Genomic DNA, 20105 nt, shown 5'->3' with positions numbered 1-20105 from the left:
TATAAATAAAGATCGTCTGCAATATGTACATGTTTCACATGGACAATACCCCTTGCTGCTTTTTCTTTGGCTTTTTAGGTTATGACTCTTGTTAGGGCATTAACTAAATTGCTGATATGGCAGCATTGACTTGTGCAGATTTGTCTGATTAAGTTATTTTAATCACATATCCTGTGTCAGAGAAAACATGCATTAGACTGCTTTGAAGTTAGGTGTGCTGATTTTTTTTTAATTGGAGAATGTTTTCAGTTTTAGTTCAAATCATAAAATTCTGAATATAGTGAGATCACCAGGGCTTTCTATACTTTTTAAGTTTGGATTGTTTCTTAAACCCTCTCAGTCGACAGAGGCCACATAAATATTATAGCTGATCTTTGGTGACTTAACTTGACTGTGCAAATACTCCAAATACACTTCTTATTGTCATATATATTTTCAGTTCCCTGGCCTGGATTTCATTAAAACAATACTTGATTATGCTCTGAGTTGGTTAATGCAGCTTTGCAAATTTACATTCAACCTAAACTAATCTCTAATTCAGTGATGAGCAGACCATCATGCAACTCCCAAGTCAATTTTCAAATTCTGCCTGGATAAATGAAGATTTCAAAGTGTTTGTTATTTCTCAATTTGTGAGCATAATCATATGGAACCATAGAAAACAATGATACAATAAAATCTTAGTGAGTTGAATTGCTCAGAAACCACACAAAATTCCAGTTAAGCAGAGCTTTGTAATATGCCAGAGGAGGCAGCCAGGTGGGCTTGCTGCTGACAGCAGAGGAAGTGAATGGAGAATACAATATCAGAGGCTTGTATGGAAATACTCTGAGTTTAGATCAGAATGGTGCTGGAAAATTACAGCAGGTCAGGCAGCATCCGAGGAGCAGGAATAGAGCTATTCCTGATGAAGGGCTTTTGCCCGAAACGCCTATTTTCCTGCTCCTCGGATGCTGCCTTACCTGCTGTGCTTTTCCAGCATCACTCTGATCTAAACTCTGGTTTTCAGCATCTGCAGTCCTCTCTTTTGCCTTGGAAATACTCTGAATATTTCTGCCATTTGGCTACACATGTAAAAGAAAAAGGTAGAAAAATTCAGATTATTCATAACACAATTTTGACAGGTTACGTGCGTAAAAGCAAGTATCAATCTCGTTGGGAAATGCTCAAAATCTTTCTATATACTCTTTTAGACTTGAAATTTGCAGAAACCTTTCCTCTTTAGGCAGCTACCATTCACACCAAGCAACCACGAATAGTTTAACAAAGCTGCTGATCTATCATTGGATTCGCCGAAGTTGGAAATGGCAATGTAGTCTGCAAATTTTGGTTCTGCTGGCCTGACATTTACTCTCTCTCCCAAAGGACAAGGTACCTGGTGACAATATAAATTGGAGAGAATGATCTGGACACTAAGAATTTGAAAGGATCTACAATATTTACAGGTACTGTTGATCCAAGGCTCTGTTAACCAACCATGGTCTCAGGTCAAAACATTACACCACAAAGCACCCCTAAGGATGATGCAATTCATATTCTTTTAATTTCCTTTTGTACTGAACATTATCCTTCTTTAACTTTGATCCTGTATATACATATGCTTGATACTGCACCTTTATTGTTTTTCATGGAATTAGCAGATATTAAAATTGCTCTGTCAAGTAAACATTGTAAATGGCTCCTTACAAAGACAATAATTGCTGGGTATCATTTTGTATTAGAAAGAGGTATATTTCTTGCTAATAAGACATAATTGTCGTAGCCAAACATAGTGATCAAAAAGACAGAAGCCAATTCATCCTCCCCCCACCTCCCCCCTGCCCAATCTGGTTATAACAGTATTTATTGTTTTCATTATTAATGATAAGCAGTTGATATCAAAGCTGACTATTTCCTGAGTCACTTTTTTTCTAAACTTAAAGTCACTAGTTACTGATACCAATTTGTAATATGCTGTCGTTAAAGACTTAGCAATTGAAGAATGACAGGCAATCTGTTTTAGTGGTATTGCTTGAGAGGAATTTCCTTTAAGACACCAGCATAGCTGAAAAAGACAGACATTCGGAATGATTATTTCCAAAATCATGCACTAAAATAGACTATGCTAATTGTGGAATGACCATAAATTTTATAGTATTTATGAGAAACTAGGGTGATTAATTTTTGAAATGTACTTAACTCTTTGAAATTTAGTTCACAACTTCAGCATCAAAATAAGAAGCATATTTGGATTCTTCCAACATCGTTACAAATGATATGTCTTGTAAATATTTCTAATTCAATTTTATCACATAATTCATAAGATCATCATGTTGTGGACCAGGCCAGAACATTTCAAGAAAGTAGCCCCAGATACCTCCTCTGATAGTGATGCGAATACCTCACTAGCTCTACCTACAAGTTTTGTTTGGATCAATAAAATTCACATGGTCACTGACAACTGCATTTGTTTAGCCATCTTTTTAAATTTAGGCAATGCTTGAATATAGTTAAACAGTTCCTTACCAGGTCTTTGGCTACTAGGGGTTTGCTCACTTTCACTCTCTTCCTCACTAAGCTTATGTTCAGCCTTCATCTCCATCCTATAGAACAAATCCCACAAAGATCCCCCAATCTGTTATGGACCAGGCCAGACCCCATCAAAACATTTCAAGAAAGTAACCCAGATCCTAACTTTGCTCATTGCTTTAAGTGGGTGTTAAGTGGATATTCCAGGAGTGATGCAGCTGGCCCAACCACTTAGTTTTAAACAAAACAGAATTTATTTGCAAGATTACCGAATGAAACACAAACAAAAAAGACCAGAATACAAAATAACTTAACCTATCTGAAAACCCAACAGACTTTCCCAACTTAATGATTCAGTTCCAAATACTTGCAACAATACCCATAAACACTCCTTTGGCAAAAAACGTAAAATCAAACACAGTTGTACAGGAAAGAGATGGCAGACGGATTCAGCACGGAACACCATCTTCCATGTAGCTGGTTCTTGGACGAGCAACCTCAAACTGATTGACTGCTTTCAGTGAACAGCCAGACAGCTAAAAGCCAAACCAAACCAAACCAAGGAAAAGCTGAGCTGGGAGAACTGGCTATTTCCCTTACACTGTACAAGTGTTTTTTAAAACTTAAAAGCCTTTTGCCTGAGGCAGTATCTATTAACTATAATCAAATTGGCTCTAAAAATCTTCAAACCTAGACTTTTCATAAGCGTTGCTTTTATGACCTCTCTGAATAAAAAGCCAAGAATAGCAAAACCTTGTTAAAGGAGTAGCATCATCACATTAGAATCTCTACAGTGTGGAAGCAGGTCATTCGGCCCATTGAGTCCACACCAACCCACTGAAGAGCATCCCACCCAGATGCACCCTTCCTCTGTAACTCTGCATTTTTCATGGCTAACCCACCTAGCCTGTACATCCCTGGATACTGTAGGCAATTTGGCATGGCCAATCTACCTAACCTGCACATCTTTGGACTGTGTAAGGAAATCAGAGCACCCAGAGGAAACCCATGGAGACACAGGGAGAATATGTAAACTTCACACAAAACTGCAATCAAACCTGGGTTCCTTGGTGCTGTGAGGTAACGGTGCTAACCATCGAACAACTGTGCTGCCCCAAAATGTAATGATTTAAAGAATATTATACAATTGTGATTGCGTGTGTGTAAGCACACACCTTCTGAAATAATGAAAGTCTTTCAATATACAAAGGGCTAAAGTGTTAAGACTTTCATTCACTCTTTATTCCACAGAGTGAATGAGTAATGTACAGCTGCATTACCTCAGGGCCACTATGTCAATATTGATCTTCATTCAGACTGTACTCTATGTATCTTGATGGTTGATGTTTGCTGCAAAGGAAGAAATATTAAACACGTGCAATGCCAGCTGCATGTTATGTTCATAACAGCGAAGAGTCAAAATAGTTGAATCATAATGTGATCACAGTTAATGGCTCTTTTGAAGAAATAATACCATTGCAATGATTGTTGTCTTCATAATTGTTCCAGATGACTTTGATTGAAGTCTTGCTATTGAAATTTCAAAGTAGCAAGCTCAACACAGTTTGAGTCAAGATGAATCAGAAGGCTGGCTATAAATATGAACACGATCTATGTATTTATCTATGTATTTACATATTTATAGCTTTGACAGCCAAGACTAAGAATAATACTGAACTAAATAAACTGATGACACACCATTATTCTTATCCAGGTTCTGCTATATTTTAAGAGGACACAGTTATAGTTTGCAACTTTACTTTCAATAATAATTCATTTTAGCATGCAAATTAAAGGATTAATTAATTGACGTGCTTCCAGTTGGGACCCTGGCATTTGGGACAAAAAGGTACGATAAGACAATAATTCATTATGTGCTCCCTTTGAGCTAAGATCCACACGGTCAGAAATGAATTTATTTTAACATGAACGAGCATCTTTATTTATGGGTAAGAGAAGACTGTGAGGATTTTGCGAGGTCCAGCTACAGTATTACAATGGGCTGAGTCTTACAGATTGTTGGCCAAGTCAGAGTTCCATTGAGCTTTTGGAAGTTTTTTTTCCCCCATAAGAACTAGTGAGTTTTCTTATCCTGTCTTAGCAAGAATGCTGCATTAACGACCCACAATGACCTGATTGCATCTCTCTCATATATGATTTCTGCCCTTTATTACCGCACATCACTTCTAAAAAACAACTCATCACTTCGTAGATATCTGCCCAAAGACTGGCCAAGGCTTTTACTCCACCAACCTCATTGTTGCCTACTATATCTTCAATCATCCACTCTTACTCCCCAGCCTTCCATATTGCTAACCTTGCATGGCCCCCCAATCCTTCAGAACATCTCACCACCGTCCCACTACATGCACCAGCACTAACAGCCAAGCTGCCCTTTGTCATCTCACTCCTTTTCTCTCATTACAGAGAATACATGGCAGAAAGCAGCTATACAGGTGGGGAGTGTCGAATATCCTTGTCTTCACCCTCTACAGGAGGACTCTGACCCTCTTTGGAGAAGACTGAGACCTCTTCTGAGAGAATGTCAAGGTATCCATGTCCAGCCACATGAATAAGTTTAACTTTGAATGTCACTGCCACTCTCTCATTAACCTTACTATCATTCTTAATCATCGCATACCACTTCAAACTACTGACCATGAGCTCTTCTCTCTCTTTTATCTTGCAGGTTCTGCAAACCTCATGATGACATCTATGGAGAAGTGGCTGATTGTGGAAGAACTGCAACCTGGACCTCATCAGGACAAGAATACAGAGGTCTTCGAGGAAGCATTGGCAAGGTTACCTCCTGCACCCACCCCCTCCCGTTCCAGTCCAGTTACTAACACCTCAGCAGAAACATGTAAAGAAGGGGTTCACAATCTGGTGAACATTCCGAAAACAGTCTCAATGCTAGCTGAGGGAAAAAATGCCCCATGCCGCTTCCACTCTGAGGACTGTTGGAAACCAGGCACCTGCTCAGTCCTAAGCAGGAGAGGACCTTGTGGAGTTGGCAGTCAGGGACTTTGTCCACATGTGCAGGGAAGATCAGGAGTGGCAGACAGGAATATGGGACACAAAAGCCTTCATTACCCAGAAGATTCGGCGGTATAGTGAACATCTGTCTGTCTTCATGGACAGGCTAACTGAATGGGATGCCTCACTGTGACTAATGCCCTTGAACAGCTGCCCTTGACTTACTGTGTCAGGATCCCCCTGACTGACAAGTGCCCCCATGGACTTCAGTGTGGACTATTCCTCTAAGAATTGGATGGCTGCTTCCTGGTGCACATGCTGTCTGGTGATACATTGTACAGAAGGGACTTTGACATAGCAGCGTTTCAAACGGCAGGGCATGTGTTCCCTAGACTGAGGACTGTTTGGCAGGAAGGCAAACTGCCTGTGGAGATGGCTATGAGTGCACTAACTGGCATGGCAAGGATCTGTGAGCAAGTAGGTAGGTGCTAACTCAATGAATGTTGAGAGAAAGCAAGCAACCCTGAAATATAGCCTAATCAACCCTGTGAATTGGTTGCACTTCCATGTACCCAAAGCATCCCTAATGCAGCCTTTAATTGCAAGTGATGACATGCTCTCCGGTGCAGGTTTGTGCTTCCAGATGGCACTGCCTGCATTAACTAAAAGCACCAGGAAATTATCATGGGTTGGCATGAAGTAGGAGTCTGTTCAGTTGGTGTTTAAGGATCATGCTCTGAGATATTGTTGGTTGGTGACTGACATGAAGGTGTTTGGGAGCACTGGTATGCTCAATCTGCCAGCTACACTCTCTGGTTAGCTTGTTGAGTTTTTTTGATTGTTTTGGACCACACTAAATCCCCTCAAAGCACATTAAGGAGACAGCCGAGACCCTAACCTTTTACTTATTTTAAAAGCAAGTGCCAGGCATTGAGTTCTGGGTGAAATATGATTGGTCAAACTATCAGGCATGAAGCCAAACACCCTTTATTCATAGACTATGTTCAAAATATAGACAAAATAAAAATGTAAGAAATGAATTGGCTTACCTGTAACTATTGAAATACTTAACAAAATAGTAAACTATTAACTAACTGTTGCGATACAGTAACATCCCATTAGCATATGCTTGGCAAAGACAAAGTCAATAAAATAGATTATCTCACATGCAATTGTAGCAGCAGGAAAAGAAGCCAAGCTTTTTGCTGTATCAGAGAAAGAGAGATAGATAGAGATAGACAGAGAGAAAGAGAGAGAGAGAGCGAGATGTAACTGCTTTCATAAACCCAACAGCTAAAACTAAAATCCTGGTTCCATGGGAGCTTGACTCCACCCATTCAGGCTGCTTCTATTGTTCCAACTTTTAAAAAATTCCCAAGGCCTTTCAAGCTGTTTACTTTATTGGCTTGGTATTACCTCTGTCTTAACCTCTCTTCATGGTCCATGTTGTTCAAATTCCTACAAGATTCCACTCAATAAATCTAAATCTACTTTACCATTTTTGAAGCGTGTCAATACTTGAATTTATGAAGGCCCTGAGCAGGCAAGAGTGAGGACTGCAGATGCTGAAAACCAGAGTTTAAATCAGAGTGGTGCTGGAAAAGCACAGCAGGTCAGGCAGCATCCGAGGAACAGGAAAATCGAAGTTTCGGGCAAAAGCCCTTCATCAGGAATAGAGGCAAGAAGCCTCCAGGATGGAGAGATTAAATGGTAACAGATGTGAATAGAGTATCACTACACAGAATTTTGCAACATTCTACTCTTTGGGCTGAGGCAGTCTGATATTGGTTGGAAATGCATGCTGCCGATGTGTAAATACAGAAGGCTGGCATTTCTTCGGAATTTTAGAGACAGAATGAATTAAGTAGCTGCAGCTAGCTCTGCTACCTTGTTCAGTGTGACAGCCTAACACCAAATTCTGTAAGCCTAATCAGGAGGGTTGAAGCAGATAGGGCCCCTGCAACCTTCATCCGGTAGGATAGAAAATTTGTTAAAAATTTGAGAAGCAAGGTACTGAAGTGAACACACTCAGGAGGGAAATACTGGTGCTTTAGCACTGCCTCCCCAGCCCATAAGTCCCTGACTGATTTAAAAACCTTGCCTCTCCCAACCCTGTGTTGCTGCTGGGAGATCACCTCCATTTAACTGGCAATGATTCCACCCCTGCTAGGGCTCAAACTGTTTTTGACAAAATGCCTACAGCGTGGTACACCTCTCTACACATGGCCTTTATTACACATGCCAGCCTGCTGTCTCATAGTGGAGGGACATGGCCAGGGAGCTGACCTGATATGGGGAGGTGATGGCCTCCTGGTATTCTTGCTAGCCGATTTCTCCAGAGATTCCAGCAGTGTTATGGAGACTCAGGTCCGAATCTTGCCATGACAGATGGTGGAAACTGAATTCAATAAATTATTTGGAATTAAGTGTCTAGTGATGGTCATGAAACCATTGTCGATTGTTGAACCTGGATGAAGAAAGGGAGTCTTTGGATGTTTTGGTTGACTGTACAGTATTAGATGTTCCTCAAATAACCAAAACCTAAGATGTTGAATGCATCGTAATTGAATTGTACCAGAATAATGCAGATAGGCTTCGAGTAGGAAATTGAACCTGGAGCTTTGGGCCCAGAGGGAAATAAGCTACTGGTATGCTACAAGACCTTTCTATTCAATTTAATAACAGACAATCATCTTAAATTAAATGAGCCCAGACGGAGAGATGGACAGACAAAGGAACGGGTAGGTGAGCCTGGGGAGCATCAATAGCCACTAATGGTCCTCTTTAGCAGCAATTGCTTCTCTCAGAATGACCTTTACCCATTCCATTGTCTATCCAACTTTTATTGTCTCCCTCCAGGCTCCACCTCCTCAACGTTTTCATTCCACCCCACTCACCCTACCTCATCTTTAGCATGGGTAGCAGCCTTTTCTGAGCTATAAACAGTTCTGAAGAAAGGTTACTAGTCAAAATATTAACTCTGTTTTCTTTTGACAGATGCTCCCAGACCTGCTAAGTTTCTCCAACAATTTTTGGTTTTGTGTGTTATTTTATTCCTTTTACATTTGGAATACAATTGAAATAAGTTTGCTATTATTATTTCAGTTATCATTTTCTGCAAAGAGAAACTATACGGAAAATATCTAATCAGTTAATATATAATTTTAGCTCTATTGTCGAAACCTCTAGAAATGTGCTACTCTGGAACAGCTAAAAATAACTTTGGACTCCTCGTTGATCTGGTTTTACAGAGCTCAAGATTCCCTTGAAAATCTCATGCATATTCACGTGCAATTAGTTATACATGAACATTCTGAACGTCTCATATAATTTATGATTTGTCATATCTTCCAAAGAACATTAAATTGCATTTTTAGTGCATGGTCACTTGCAGTACAAATTGAAATCTAAAATGCATGAAAATATAATTTAAAAAGAAAGATTTTCATTTATTTGATTTTCATCATTCTGGGAATGAATCGTGAAGATCAATTAACTTATTTTGACAGGCAGGACACAGTTCAAATTACCTTTCTGTGGTACACTTGTAGATTCCAGGAGAAAATGCTTTCTGCCTTGAGTAAGAAGTGTCAGATATAGAATTCGTTATGATCTCCCCAGAGACAAAAACTTTTTAAAATTAAACACAAGCATCCAGTTAATACCTGAGAAGATGGCACAGTGTAGTTTTACATTTTGGAAGTTTCACTATAACAAAAATCTGAAAGTACTATCTTTGTAGGCAACTGTATTGTTCAAATCACAACAAAGCATTCCACTTTCTTTCAGTGCAGCTGAAAAAAATGCTGCAGATACATTTCACACTGTTCTTTAAGTACACACTCAAGTTTTCTACATGCAGTCTAAGGTAATTCTTAGTTACTCAAGATTTATTTCAGCTGTAGAACATAAAACATAAGAAATAGAGTTCATTTTGTGGATTTTCCTTCGGAGCTTTTTCCTCCAGTAGAAAGGTGGAAACCAAATCTTCTGAGAAGTGACAATCACTGTTGAATTGACACTTAGTTCCTATATTTTTGCATTAAATTGAACTCTACATTCTTCATGGCATTTCCAGAATGATCTTTTCTGAAGATGTGGAGTCTAACTGAAATCCAAATCTTTATGGCACATCTCCAAGTAACATACAGGAGGCTTCGGCACTTCAATATTACTCCTTGGCCTGCAACAACACTATTATTGTAATGCTGCTGCAAAGACACTGTGCACTCTGGGACACACACTCAGCTCGTGGACGAGACTAGGCTGCATCACTGGGCCCTCCACTCAACGTAGCACTCTGAGCCTTGTTTTGCATTAGCCTTGCCTTGCTAATTATGCACTTTGCTCTTCAGCCAGAGATACAAGACTCATATTAGTCCTGTCTTGCTGTGCAGTTAGCACAGATACAAAGCTTGTTGTATTTTTCAGTAAGCCTCAGTCCAGTCAAAGTGAATAGCTTTTGCTCAGTGAATTCCTGTCAATCTCAGGAGCTGTACAGGGTAACTCCAGACTGACACTGCTTGTCTGACTAACATTGACCTTTTAAACATAATGCCTGTGCCAAGGATGCCAGTCAATTCTGGGATCTGTGGTGTATAGCGAATTGTTTCAGGAATGGCGTATTGTAAGATCACATGGGGTGTGATGCATGCCATGGGACAGGAATGACAAATTTGTTAAGAATCATGAAGAAAACTCACTCAGGCTTTGTGGCAAGAATCTCTCCACCAAACTTGATATAGCTTGTGCTTAGCCAAAAAAAAATCATAAGGTCTGTTAAATCTAACAAAAGACAAATACACTGCCAAATAACTGAATTAAATGTACAAGATTGCAAGGTAAAAAACATAAATATTGCTAAAAATAAAGACAAAGTTAAATCTTTTCAGTTTGCATTCATCAGGATTAGAATTCAAGAAACCAAACTTGAAAAAGGAATAACAGTTTCTGCAATATGAGAAGAGCTTGCTGGTCTGTGGAGCCATCATTGACACTGGAGATGCATCAGGAACAGTTCATTATCAATTTAGTTCTTAGACAATGTGAACAATATACAATCTCTGCTGGCCTGCAGGTCCATAAGTGACAGTACCTTTTCAGTTCAGATCCCTAATCAACTCATGGTGAGGAAAAAGAAGCATGGTACAGGAAGGATGAAGCAACCATGGCTGATTATGGAAGTCAGGGATAGCATAAAAGCAAAAGAAAAAGTATATAATGTAGCAAAGGGCAGTGGGAAACCAGAGGATTGGGAAGCTTACAAAGACTGACAGAAGTCAACAAAAAAAGAAATAAGGAGGGAGAAGATTAAATATGAGGGTAAGCGAACCAATAATGTAAAGGAAGACTTGTAAGAGTTTATTTAGGAATACAATGGGAAAAAGAGAGGAAAGAGTGGACACTGGGCCACTGGAGAATGATGCTGGAGAGATAATCATGGGGAATAAGGAAATGGCTGAGGAACGTAATAATTACTTTATGCCAGTCTTCACATGGAAGACACGAGTAATATTCAAGAGAGTGAGGTGCAGAGCTGAGTACGGTGGCTATCATCAAGGAGAAGGTGTTAGAAAAACTGAATGGCCTGAAGGTAGATAAATAACCTGGACCAAATGGACTATACCCCAGAGTTTTAAGAGAGATGGCTAAAGAGATAGTGGGGATGTTAGTGGTGATCTTTCAGGAATCACTAGAATCAGGGAAGGTCGCAGAGGACTGGAAAATTACAGACCAATTAGTTTAACCTTGGTCATGGGTAAGATCCTGGAATCCATTATGAAGGATGAGATTTCTAAATACTTGGAAGTATATTGTAAAATAGGACAAAGATTGCATGGTTTCATCACATCTGCTAAAATACTCTAAGGAAGCTTCTTTGGGTGGCACAGTAGCTCAGTGGTTAACACTGCTACCTCAAAGCACCAGGGACATGGGTTTGATTCAAACCTCGTGCAAATGTCTGTGTGGAGTTTGCACATTCTCCTCGTGTCTGCATGGGTTTCCTCTTGGTGCTCGGATTTCCTCCCACAATCCAAAGATGTGCAGGACAGGTGATTAGGCCATGCTAAATTGCCCATAGTGTTACATGGATATGTAGGTTAGGAGTATTAGTCAGGAGTAAATATAGGGTAGGGGATTGGGTCAGGGTGGGTGTGACTTGTTGGGCTGAAGGACCTGTTTCGATACTGTCTGGATTCCACTATTCTAAAAATAATGAGCAGGTTAGACCAAGGAGAGCCAATAGCAGTTATCTACCTGGGCTTCAAGAAGGACTTTGACAAGGTGCCACACAGGAGGCCGCTGAGTAATATAAGGGCCCATGGTGTTAGAGACAAGCTGCTAGCATGAATAGAAGCTTGGCTGTCTGGCAGAAAGCAGAGTGTGGGGATAAAAGGGTCCTGCTCAGGATGGCAGCCGGTGATAAGTGGTGTTCCGCAAGGCTCAGTGTTGGAACCACAGTTTTTCACTGGATATATTAACGATCCAGATGAAGGAACTGAGGGTGTTCTGGCTAAGTCTGCAGATGATACAAAGATAGGTTGAGGGACAGGTAGCATTGAAGAGGTGGGGAGGCTGCAAAAGGATTTGGACAGGTTAGGAGAGTGGCCAAGGAAGTGGCAGATGGAGTACAATGTGGGAAATTATGAGATCATGCACCTTAGTAGGAAGAATAGAGGCATGGACTATTTTCTAAATGGGGAGAAAATTCAGAAGTATGAAGTGCAAAAAGATTTGGGAGTTCTAGTCCAGGATTCCGTTAAGGTAAACTTGCAGGTTGAGTCAGTAATTAGGAAACCAAATGCAATGATGGCATTTATTTTGAGAGAACTTGAATATAAAAGCAGTGAGGTACTTCTGAGGCTCTATAAGGCTCTGGTCAGTCCACATTTGAAGTATTGTTTTAGGCCCCATATCTCAAGAAGGATATACTGGTCCTAGTGTATGTTCAGAGGAGGTTCACAGGAACAGTTCCAGGAATGAACATCTTAACATATGAGGAAAGTTTGAGGACTCTGGGTCTATACTTGATGGAGTTTAGAAGGATGAGGGGAGATCTAATTGAATCTTACAGTATACTGAATGGCCTGGACTGAGTAGATGTTGGGAAGATGTTTCCATAAGCAGGAGAGAAACTTCTCCAGCCAGAGAGTAGCAAATCTATGGAATTCACTGCCACTGAAGGCCGTGGAGGCCAAGACACTGAATGTAATTAAGACTGAGATAGATAGGTTCTTGAGTATCAAGGGGATCAAGAGTTTTGGGGAAAAAGCGAGAGAATGGTGTTGAGAAACTTATCAGCCATGATTGAGTGGCAGAGCAGACTCAATGGGCTGAATGGCCTAATTTCTGCTCCTATGTCTTATGCTCTTACATGTTTCTTCTTTCTTACATTAGGCATTATATCTTCCAATTTAAAATGATCAGATGGAGTTGTGATATAATGCCTATGCACACGTCACAAGCTACAAACATTAACACATAAGTCCTTGTTGGCAGCCAGTCTCTGCTGTATTCTAGGGCAACACCACAATCATTCAGAAACTACCTTCCTTGTCTGAAGTCTCCAAAATAGTCTTTACTCTCATTTCTCTAGATGCCATTTGACCCTGTCCCAAAAGGTAGCTCAACTAAGTCTCTTTTACTTTGGCAAATATACTCATGCCAAATTTAGAACTAAATTGCCTTCTTCTAACTGATCATAAAATTCAGACAAGCCATGTAAAAACGATGAAATAATCGATGTAAACAAAAGTTATATCGTCATTCAGTATTTAACTATTTAATCATTTCAATGGAATTTTCCATTCCAGACTGCATGCTTTGCATTGATGAATTCCATTCAGTGTTGCAAAAGCTGGTAATTATTTTGCCCCATCTGTAAATGTAGAACTTGGCGATAGCCTTTTAACAAATAAATGTTTGCGACAAATTGTGAGTGTCCAATTCATTCAATACAATCCTCCAAACTCAGAAGAACATGTAAGTCTGCTTTTGTTCCACATTGACTTTGTGATAATCAACATAGGATCGTTACGACCCATCTGATTTCAACAGAACCACAATAGAAGAGGTCCATTGACTATGACTTGATTCAATAATGCCATTGTCCATCACAAACATTTCTTCCCTCACTTGAACTAATCTATCTGGATTAAGTCTATAAGTACATTGTTTAATAAGTGACACATTTCCCCATTAGCATCACAGTCAAATTTGATTGTAACATACCTATTTACACAAGTCAAGTTATGATATTATAATGGCTTTTATAAGTCACTTTGATAGTTTTCTGCATAAAAAATATACAATGCTATCTAACCTTTGAACAAACTCCATATTATTCAATCTGATTTTCAGAGGGTCATGAAATAGCTTCACAAAAGCCATTATTCTGTCACCAAGTTACCCTTTATTTACACATGGAGAGCCCTTCACACTGATCCAGTTCCCTCAGTGGCAGCTCTCAGAGTGAACAGAATCTCTGACATTCTTATCTCATCAGTCAGTCAGGGCTGATTGATTAGACAAGATTGACAGCCCCAGTCAAGGATCTCATCTTCTATGAGGTCTACTGTCTGACCTTCTTACAATCACTACAGCCCTCCAGCTCTAAGTCTGAGGAAATAGTCCAGTTCTTTCTTTTTGTAGCTGCTTCTGGGGTGTTTTAGCATTGGGTCAGACTCCTCCAATTCTGCCTCTGCACCTTGAGCCAGAAGCATCTTGGAAGAAATTCTCCCTCTTCTTCAGGCTGCGAAGGCTTCAAGGTAGCAAGATCAGCCATGCCCATCCCAGATTCTAAGGTTTCTTCAGAATAAAGGATGCTTGGTGACAAGATAATGGTCTTTGTGGAGTAGTTTCAATGTTATACCTATAAGGCTTTTGTCAGTCAGCTTGACATATTCTATTTCAACACGATATCTGTACATTGAATATAGCCATGTTATCAATTTTCTGAAACAGGTTTAGTTCACTTCTTCCTACGATTAGTATTTATTTTTCTCTTGTCCATAAGCACAAGTTACATAATTGAATATTTTACAATTAGATTTTAAAAAAAATTAACCTGTTCAGATATGTTATGGTACATGCCTAAGGCAGGTGGCAATTGAAACAGAGGAAGGGACATCACCAAGAAATCTTTAATTTTACCTTTAGATCCCTTCTTATATTATTAATTCCTGACTGAACAGCAAAGAGATAAACCCCCAGCTTTAAAGACATAGTTATCTTGAGGGCCGAAATCAATGGTGACCACGATTTAAATTAAAGTACAAATTGTGGGAGTAGTCATATCAATTATTTTGAAGATATTGATAGCTGTAATCATAGACTGCATTAGAACCGCACTGTTGTTTAAAAAAAAACAACTCCACGTCATACTCGTTATTGCTAATTATATGGCAAAATTGATAAAATAGAAACCAATTACTTTTAACTGTGCTGTTATGATGGAAGCTTTAGGCAGAATTTTGTTCCTCTATGGGATTGAGTAAAGAGACACTCAAAATTTGCATCACTGCCTGGTGTGCCTGCCGATCCTATGTGTGCATTAGTTTCATCACTAGCAGTGGATAATTCAGGCAAGTCAAGGGCTACGTATTTCCCATTCGGCCCACAAAGTAAAATAATTTGCAGCAGAGGTGGAGGTCGCATGATTTGCACTGTGTTCAAATGCATTTCTTTGAACACTCTCCAAATGGTTTCACTCATAGTCTGCAGATGGAGAGAGAATTTAACCTTAGCCTTTGTGGGGGTCAGAGGTATTTTGCATAATTCCTAAGGGTCCTAGTAATTATTGAGGAGAAAGTGAGGACTGCAGATGCTGGAGATCAGAGCTGAAAATGTGTTGCTGGAAAAGCACAGCAGGTCAGGCAGCATCCAAGGAACAGGAGAATCGACGTTTCAGGCATGAGCCCTCCTGACAAAGGAGGCTGCAAACTGCCTCAATCAACCATTACTCTGACCTATCTGAAGGACTTTGTGAAACTTGAAAGGGTTCAGAAAAGATTTACAAGAATGTTGCCAGGGTTGGAGGATTTGAGCTAGAGGGAGAGGTCGAATAGTATGGGGCTTTTTTCCCTAGAGCTTCAGAGGCTGAGGGGTGACCTTATAGAGGTTTATAAAATCATGAGGGGTGTGGTTAGGGTAAAGAGACAAAGTCTTTTCCCTGGGGTGGGAGAATTCAGAAATAGAGGGCAAAGGTTTAGCGTGAGAGGAGAAAGATATAAAAGAGACCTAAGGGGCAACTTTTTCATGCAGATGGTGGTACATGTATGGAATGAGCTGCCAGAGGAAGTGGTGGAGGCTGGTACAATTGTAACATTTAAAAAGCATCTGGATGAGTATATGAATAGGAAGGGTTTGGAGGGATATGGGCCAGGTGCTGGCAAGTGGGACTAGGTTAGGTTGGGATATCTGATCGGCATGGATGATTTGGACCGAAGGGTCTGTTTCCATGCTGTACATTTCTACGACTCTGTATGGACAGATTCCATTAAGGTGACAGTAGTTTCAATCAGGGCGATATCACAGTTCTCCTACTCTGATAACAGACTTGCCTGAAATGAACAGATTTTACTCAGCATCTGCTGTCTGAAAAATCTACTTGCTGCTTTTCTTCTTGTCTGTTATTAATATGGTTTAGCTGATCAGATTTGAGTATGGAGTTTCTGCAGATTTCAATAACTTCTTTCATATTCCGTTTCCTAATTGTCAGCAAATATGCTTTCACAATGGTTTCCCTTATGCCTAAGACAATCCTGTTTCTGATGAAATCATCTTTAGTTATTCAAAGTCACAGGATTCAGCTACATGTAAAAGTCATCATACACTCATCAATGGTCATCCTCTCCCTCTGAGATCTGATGGTGATTAAGTAGCATTCATAAGCATCATTCATATGCAGTTGAAAATATGGCTTCAACCCTTCATAGTCTTTCCTGCTTGGACACTCTGCTCTCGGTGAGGTTTAGGCTGTAGCACCATTTCCCCAGCACTGATAAAAGGCTTGCTACTCTTACTTGCTCAATCTTTTTATTTGCTTTTGTTGTTATTTCATAGCATTGCCACTAAGAATGGGGGAAAAAAAGTTCCAATTCTGCATCAAATCTCTCCTAATTTCTTCAGCAATGGGAGTGGGAATGGGAAATCCAGACCTGTTCTGACTCAATCGACACATCAAAGTTGCAGACTGCAGTTTCAACTCTTTGTTTTTTTTTCCACTGCTTTTTTACAGCTCTGGAAGTCCACACAACCTCTACTTCACTATTCTGACACCATGTTTTAGGTATCTAAAGTTAAAGACAGGTACAGGAGAATAGAGTTCACATGACTGCAGTAAGCCAGCAAGTACACATTGTACAAATGCATTTCTTCACACAATCTGGCAAGCCGCTGACTGCATTATGATCTTTGGTCATTGTCATTCTCCTGTTCGATTCTTTTCCAAAGTTCACATTTGAGTCCTCTGTGGAACTTTCCTGTGACTTCATTCTCTTGGGACAGGTAAATTATTTGCCCCTAATTTGGATGTACTCTACCCAAGCCCGATGACTCACCAAGTTGAGATTCCAATTCCATCTTCTAGGTTGACAATATCTGAGCTAGTCATTTGCTAACCCTGAGTGGATGAAAAAAAACAGAACTTTGCTGACAACCATTTAGGATTGTCATTCAGAATCAATATGTGATACACCTATCTGTACTGGAAGCTACACACACTAATACACAACATCTTGTTGTTGAAAACAAAAAAAAATACACATTGTTATGATTCCAGCCTGATGTTATGACTGGACAAGTCAGATCCCAGACTGATTTCTGGCTGGCTAAATCAGATTTTGTAGTGCTTTTTTCACTGAAACAAAAGTACCTGTATACATAATGCTGCAGGTATAGTTTTAATAATACCACATAAATTTATTACACAATAGAATGAAGACATAATAGAATAAAATAATTTTTTGGAGATACTACACGTTGAAAGAGTTCAGAACACACGCTATTGCAAAATATCCCTACAGCATCTCTTTACAGTACCATGAACAGAGAGAGAATTTCTTTTGCAACACATCTATAGGATTTGCCTTCACTGTTGTTTCAAATTTCCAGTGATGAGAGTTTAGTAACCTGTTCCTTGTGTACTCACACAATTGATATTAGAGTTTCTCAGTTTCAAATAACTCCTTTATAGCCATAATCAAACTCTTCTGGTCTGGAGGTTTTGAAAGAAACTCATTACATGAAGATAGACTAAATCTTAACTGTTCTAGACTACTTTTCTTCAAGGTAAACACATCCAACTTCTGCCAAAACTTCTATACACTTACAAAAAGATTTTCAGCATTTTGTGTATTTCTACGCAGTGGGGGAAAAAAGTTCCAAATCCTTCTAACTGGAAGTCACCTATTGCATCTCACAGTTTACTCAGCGTGGCTGTAAAACATATCCAATATAAATGAAAGCCCATAACACCCCAGGAAGCCTCTGTCTCAAACTGTGTTTTTTAAGATAACATAGTTCCAGAAATGCAGACACATTAATCAGTAAATCCTTTCACTAACACAGCCAAAATCGACATGCTACTAGCTCAAAATCATTAATAACTTATATCAAAGTATATAGAAATTACAAGTATTATATCACAATGCATTATGCATGTTTCAACACAACAAAACAGCTAACAACCAATCCTTCATTCATTTTGCAGGCCAATGCCCTGACTGATCACATTCAATCTACCTTGGTTAAAATTTAAACATATTTTGACCATGAACTGTCAGTCATCATTAACCTATGCATTTACATGGCAATACCTCCATCAACCAACCTGCTCGCCAATCACCATCCTCCTGACATACAGGATAAATGTTGTTTTCCCTTTACTTGAGCACTTTCTGTGAACTGTCCTAATGAGCATGAGATAAAATGCTTTGACAAAATATCTTTTGTTTTCAGCATTACTCAGTATCTGAGCCAATGGTTTGAAATGGTATATCAAGAATAGTGCTTCTTCATCAGAAGTCTCATGTTGATCTAACCCATCCTCATCAGGCTGTACTGATTGTTCTTGAAAACCTGGAAAGATAAATACTGAAGCGGGTGTGGAGATAAGGCTGAGGAATAGTGTTGGATGGAAAGCAAGAAGTCCATTGTCACATAATCCATAGTTTTCACTACATGTCACATGGCAGGATGAAATTTAAGAAGGAGCATAAAGCAAGGATAATCTTTTGCTATACATTCTGTATCTTAAGATGCTACTTCACAGCATTCTGAAGGAGCTAGTACTTCCAAATAAACCTGGTGGACAATTGCCTGGTGTTGTGTAATTTTTAAATTTTATCCCTTTAAGGAGGTGCAGGCATCATTGAAAGACATGCTAGCCAAACATATTGCGAGGCCTCATATTGAGCATAAAGGTAGTCAGTAACAATTTGGTTGCTAGGCTGCATTCAAAATCATTGAAATTAGGAGCCAGCATAAAGATTTTATCTTTCCTAACCTAACTGGACCAAGCAGAAAGCATTCAGAAATCACAACCTATGCTTCTGAGAATGGGAGTATTCAAACTTTACCCTTTCACATTTCTTATGTAAAAACAATCATTCAGTAAAATGTGTCATAGTATTTGGTCGCTGCTAACTGTTAGAGTTAACAAACAAGAATCGGAAATGATTTGATACATTTGGGATATTTTAAAAATTATATCAATTTTGAAAGAAGCCTAAAACAATTTTGTGCAGAGAATTATTTTGAAGTAGTTTTACAGTGTTGCAGAACTGTCCTTGCATGAAAAGAATGATTTTATTGGGAAATAGAGAGTGTGTATTATACCAATTTATCATCCTGTCTTCCCTCAAGATTATATTATATTATGCAAATGGTGAAATATCTTACTTGAAAATATGTCTTTCAAGCTATAGTCCTCCAGTTATTTAAGCCATTATTTTTTGTGGAAAGTAGTCAGGTTTTAGGGAAGAAACTTGAATGATGTACAATGAATACTCAACAAACAATTTACAGTGAGTCTGAGTGAGAGTTTACAGAACCATCACAATCTCTTTGAACTCTCAGAGACTTAGCACTGAACCTCTTTCCCTAGTTTTGGGACTGTCAGTTCTGAAATGGCTCTCAAACATTTCTCTGAAACAAAAGAAATAGATATTTCTTTACTGCAAAGGGGAAACCATTTCTGCATAACTTAAATGCGTGTATAACTGCCGCTATAAATGTGGTGCAATTGCAATAAAATATTGTGATGCAGGTTGCAAAGTTGTAGTGCTAATTTAGTAATGTGCTATCAGGGTGCTATTTGCAAGGAAAGATCTGGGTGTCTGAGCATACGATTACTTGTTCCATGCATGAGCATATTTAATCCAGAATACATTTAATTTTGTTCAAAGTTTGTACGAAGATTTGTAGCTCGGGTGCTCGTTGTTGTGGTTCTGTTCGCCGAGCTGGAAGTTTTTGTTGCAAACGTTTCGTCCCCTGGCTAGGCGACATCATCAGTGCTTGGGAGCCTCCTGCGAAGCGCTTCTTTGATGTTTCCTCCAGAGATTACAACCGGAAGCGGCAGGGACAGACCACGATAAAAACCGGAGGAAACATCAAAGAAG

This window comes from Chiloscyllium plagiosum, chromosome 13 (genome assembly GCF_004010195.1).
Source record: "Chiloscyllium plagiosum isolate BGI_BamShark_2017 chromosome 13, ASM401019v2, whole genome shotgun sequence".
Taxonomy (NCBI): domain Eukaryota; kingdom Metazoa; phylum Chordata; class Chondrichthyes; order Orectolobiformes; family Hemiscylliidae; genus Chiloscyllium; species Chiloscyllium plagiosum.
Note: the sequence above shows the minus strand (reverse complement) of the source record.